This window comes from Elephantulus edwardii, unplaced genomic scaffold, assembly GCF_000299155.1.
Source record: "Elephantulus edwardii isolate Elephantulus edwardi_28Jun2011 unplaced genomic scaffold, EleEdw1.0 scaffold00087, whole genome shotgun sequence".
In the NCBI taxonomy this organism is placed as follows: Eukaryota; Metazoa; Chordata; class Mammalia; order Macroscelidea; family Macroscelididae; genus Elephantulus; species Elephantulus edwardii.
In genome coordinates this window covers 5,845,662-5,851,661 of record NW_006399837.1, presented here as the reverse complement: position 1 = coordinate 5,851,661, position 6,000 = coordinate 5,845,662, and positions in this window count along the sequence as shown.

The window sequence follows — 6,000 nt, the reverse complement described above, 5'->3', positions numbered from 1 at the left end:
TGAACCTCCCCAAACCCCACCCCCTACCCCCAAATATAATCCACTCTGCAACCCTCATTGCATACTCCTACCATAAAAATAATGCCCTAAAATATAATACTTTTAGACTATTCTCTCCCCCATAGACTTCAATGCTGTAAACATAAAGAACCAGCAATAAAATTAATTATGGCTCAACCCCTTCTAAAAAGAAATAAAGTCATTAAGGATGCTGTGAGAGCAAAGTATTGAATGACCCAGGAAGCATCTTCAAAAGAAGATGCAAGGAGTACACAGAGTCACTGTACCAAAAAGAGTTGGTGGACATAATAGAATTTCATGAAAGATCATATGATCAAGTGGCAATGGATGAAGGAGGAAGTTCAAGCTACTCTGAAGGAACTAGCAAAAAAGAAGGCCCCAAGAATGAATGGCACGGCAATTGACATATTTTAACAAACAGATGCTGCCCTAGACCCTCTCACTAGATACTACCAAGAAATTTGGAGAACTACCACCTCGCCAAATGACTGGAAAAGAGTTATATAAATTTCTGCTTAAAAAAATAAAGTGATCCAACAGAGTATGGAAATTATTGAGTAATATAACTTATGTCACACATAAGCAAGACCTTGCTGAAGAGTATCCAAAAATGAATGGAACAGTAAATTAGCAGAGAACTGCCAGATGTGCAAGCTGGAATTAGAAGAGGCCTTGGTATTTGTAACATCCTAGCCAATGTTAAAGGGATCTTAGCTGAAATCAGAGAGTAACAGAGGCATGTGTATCTATCTGCGTTTCATTGACTGTGCAAAGGGATTTGACTGTGTGGATCTCACAAATTATGGCTAACTTTGAGAAGAATGATAATCCCAGAACACTTAATTGTACTCATGCAGAAATTATTTTAGGACCAGGAAGCAGTTGTCAGACAGAGTAAGGAAACACTGCATGGTTCAAAATCAAAAGGAAAGGTGTATGCCAGGGATGTATTCTATCCCCATACCTTCTCAGTCTATCCATGAGACAGATCATTTGGGAAGCTAGACTTCATGAGGAGGAATGTGGCATCAGGATTGGAGGAAGATTCATCAAAAGTCTATATTATACAGATGACACAATATTTCTTGCTTAAATTGAGAAGGACCCGAGGCATTTGTTGCAGAAGGTCAAAGACTATAGTCTTCATTATGTATTGAAGCTCAACATCAAGAAAACAATGATTCTCACCATTAGACCAATAGTCAGCATCATGATAGAGAATTAGATTGTTATCAATTTCCGCTTGCTTTGTTCCACAATCAACATTCTTGGCACCATAGTTAGGAAATCAAAAGATTAATTACATTGGGAAAATGTGCTCTCAGGGATCTCTCCACAGTGCTGAAGAGCAAGGATGTCAGTCTAGAGACTAAGGTGTGACTGATCCAAGCCATGGTCTTCACAATTGCTTGCTATCCATTATAGATCTGGACAATAACTGAGGATGATAGAAGAAGAATCAATGCCTTTGAGTTGTGGGTGCTGGAGAAGAGTGTTGAACATGCCATGGACTTCCAAGAGAAAAAACAGGTCTGATCTGGAGAGGGTGAAACCAAGTTTCTCCTTGGAGGCAAGGATTTCTAAGCTCTGTCTCAAATACTTGGACCATATTGCCAGGAGGGACTAGTCTTTGGAGAAGAACATTATGCTTGGAAGGGTAGAAGAACAGCACAGGAGAGGCAAACTCCAGTTGAGATAGACTGACTCAGTAACTGGGATAATCGGGGTAAGTGTATCAGAGACAATGAGATTGACCTCAGGATAGAGCAAGGTTCAGAGAAATTGTACATAGAGTTGCTATGAGTTTCAAGCCACTCAATGGCACATAACAACAACCACCACCACTAATCCATGGACATCTGTTCCTAATGAAGGGACATTATTGAAGCTTGTATCCGTATGACCTTTGTATAAAGGAATTTTATGGAAATCTGGAAACCTAGGCCCCTGTCCTAACAGATTTGCTGATCCGGCTTTAAACGGACCCATTCTGGTTCAACCCCCTGCTGAGAAAATGCCTTTCCACTCCATACACGCTGAAACAGACGCGTTGCTTTAACCTGATCCCCAGGTGATCTTTCTACACACTTAAAATGTAGATTCTGATTTAGTATATCTGGGATTGTTGTTACATGCCATGGAGTAGAACCAACCGAGAGCTGACCATCCAGTGAGGTTTTTCCCGGCTGTAAACTGCTGGAGAGACGATTGTCCAACTTTCCCATAGAGCAGCTTGTGAATTCCAACTGCAAACCTTTGCATTGGCAGCTCAACCACTTACCACTAGGCCACCAGAGAAATGTAGATTCTCATCAGGGGACAAACCAGAATGAAATCATATGAAGCCTTGTTGCTGATTGACTGTGTTTCTCTGGCCTTTAGTTTTTATGTTGTCGTTGTTAAATGCCGTTGAGTCGTAGGCGACTCATAGTGACCCTATGAACAAAAGTCCTCAACACTTGCGTGTGTGACTTTCATCCTTTCTCCAGGTTCACAAGGTTTCCCCGAGGCAAGCTGTTTACGGAAGTGGACTGGACGCCACTCTCGCTTCCAAGTTTAGTTTTATATCGTTAGCATAATAAGAGAGGATAATGGGCATTATATGTTATCTACACAAGATTATTAGAGCTCTGAATCCTACAATGTTATCAATTTAACACAAAATTATGGGTAATAAATAGTTAACTTACATGACTTTTTTGCCACCTTTTTTTCATTTTCACTCCTTTCAGCAACTCTTATCATTTAAAGTTTTATTTTAAAATTATCTCATTTTTATTCTCCTCTTAAAAATATGAGGGGTCTACATATCAATCAATTATTCCTTTCATACAAAGAGCAACCAGTTCTTTTGTTTTAATTTTTCAACTCAGTGATGACTTTCCTGCCAAAATAATGTTCTGTTCTGTTTCCCCAGCTATCTTATAGCTCCTGATGGTACATTGTGCTCTTTTTTTTTTTAACCTTTCTGCTAGGCCAGCACAAAATAGCACAGGAAACAAAACCTCTGAGACCCAGGTCTCCATGGCCCCACATCCCCATCTTCATAAACACAAGAGCTGTTACAGTCTTCATGAAATAAAGTCTTTGTGTTGGTCTTTAATTCTTTCACACGCTCACTTGGACCAAAGTCTAGTAGTTAAAATAAGTGGTCCCTTTTTTGTTTGTTTCAATATTGGCTTATTATCAACGCTCCTTTGCCTCTCTCGTCTCCATGGTCCTTTCTGCAGGAAAGTGTGTTGAGAAGCACACAGAGAGTGGAGCCAAAAGAACCATCTGAATTCTGTCTTCACTGCTTACCTAATATGTGACCTTTCACAGGCCACTGTTCATTCTGAAGCCAATTTCCTCATCTGTGCAAGAGGGATAATAACAAACTTAAGCAAAATACTAGTAAAGATAACCTCTTTAGCAGAAACTGGAAGGTACAACTAAGTAACACTTAGTAAGACTTTTGTTATCTATAATAATATAGGTTATATACTATTACATTTTATGCAATAAAAATATGTTATTGTCTATCATAAAATATTTATTAAATATAATTGTTGATGCTGTTCTTATGCACCATTGAGTTGGAACCGACTCATAGCTGACTGACTGGTGGGTTTTCAGAGGTTTTCAGGGTTAATCACAAGGGAGGAGATTGCCCATTAGTCTTCCATTAATAAACTTATTAACAAGAAATAATAGTAGCAAGTATGATTTTCCATGTTATCTTGTCAAATGCAATCTTATTGAACAATTTGTTGTTGTTGTTGTTGTTAGCTTCCATAGGTCAGTCCCCAACTCGTAGCAACCACACACACACAATAGAATAAAATGCTTTCAGTTTCTTGATCAGTTGCAGATCAGAGCCTTGTTATCTACAGGATACTCACTGCCTCATTTTTAGAAGTAGGCAACCAGGCCTGTATCCAGTCTCTCATAGTCCAGAAATTCCACAGAAACCTACTTACCATCCTAGCAACCTGCAAAGCTTCTCTAACAGGTAGATTGGAGACTGTGTGTGAGATTCATCTTGCTGGAATCGAGCTTGAACCTCCAACGTGGAAAGTGAGAATTCTACCACTGAACTGCCAGGGACCTCACCAGACACCATAATATATAATAAAAACCATAATTTCTATATTAGAGGCTACGTAGCTATTCTCTCATTGCCATCAAGTTCAAACTAACTCATAATTAACCCTCCAGCAGGTTTCTGAAGGTATACATCACACGAGAGGAGGTTGTCTATTTTTCTCTCCTTGACCCTCCAAGGGAACCAAACCTGGTGGATCCGAATGAACCAGGTCACAAGAGCTCTGAACACTCTAAGTTCTCTCTCAGTAAGCAGTATCTTACGTGTAAAGTATGAAAAGAATTGTGATGAGGTAATAAAGACCAGAGAACAGATCTTGACAAATGCTTGATGCTCCATGACATAATTTTCACTAATTATATTTTTTAAATGTAATATTACTCAGATTAAAAAATATATGTACAGGTAAAAATTATTTACTTTTTATTTGAAAAGGTATTAACTTAAATTCTGCCTTTTATTAGAACTACACGAAGAAATTACAGTAGAAACACAAGTAATTCAAATATTTTAGGTTAATTGTTAATATTATCCTTTGAGAAATAAAACTACCCATGCATAATTAAATTACAGTACCATTAGTTTTTAATTTTTACTTTTCTCCTATAGACTAATTAGTATCAAGAATATTCTGTAAACATTATCACTAAGTAGCATATTTACCAAAAACATGAGTTTGTGCATTTTTTAAAGTAAGAATTTCAGGACTTCTGGATGCCAGACATTTGCTAAACACTCACTCTCATGCTAATTAATCATCTGAGAGCTGGGCAATGAATCAGTATAACAAAAGAATTGACTGCTTTGACTTGTGGTTTTGAAGAAGTGTATCGAATATCCCATGGACTTTCAAAAGAATAAACAAGTATGTCTTAGAGAAGGTACAGCCAAAGAACTCTTTGGAGATAAAGATGATAAAGCTTCATCTCACATACTTTGGACATGTTTCTAGATGTGGCTATTCATTGGAAAGGAATAACATGCTCTGGAAAGGTAGGAGGTCGGCGAAAGAGAGGAAGACCATCAGGCAGATGGATTGACGCAGTGACTGCAGCAATGGGCTCAAGTGTGTCCATGATGATGAGGCCGGTACAGGATAGGACAGGGTCATCTTCATAGAGTCACTATGAGTCTTATTTGACTCCATTGAACCAAGCAACAACTAACAGCATCTTAAGCGCAGGTGCAAAGCATTTCCCTGAAACAGAGCTTGGAAATTTGTTCCCACTCCTAAAGTCAATTTGTCACCACTTAAGGTTAAGTATAGCTTGAATTACTCCTACATTTCACACACACTTTACAAAATAATTAGCACATCAGTGTAGAAACATGTGCAGTTTGAGCAAGGCAAGGAGGAAATAGTTTCATTTCACATTTGCAACAAGTAGGAAACGTGTGTGTAGACAAAACCACTCTATAGGGGTTTCAAGCAAGGCTTCAAACTGGGTCTAAATTATCCATTACGGCCTATACTTTACAAAGCAAACAAATCTTTGTTGGACTGATGAGAAGCACCTGGCAGCACCACCACTGGCCCACCCCCCACCATAAACTTGGGTTTAGATCTGCTATTCAGAAGGTCACTATGAGTTACATTCAATTCGGTGACACAAATCAGAAACAATAACATATGCATTTGAAAGCTGCCCAATGAATTAGGTAGCTCAAAGAAGAATTGATGACTTTACATTCCGGTGTTGGCAAAGCATATTGAATATAGTATGGACTTCCAGAAGAATAAACAAATCTGTCTTTGAGTAAGTACAACCGGAGCATTCCTTAGAGGAGAGGATCGTGAAACTTTGTCTGACATATTACAGATTATAAACAAATTACGGCAAATCCATGGCCGTACAGTGGGAGGGATCAGTCTTGAGAAAGAATAGTGTGCTTTT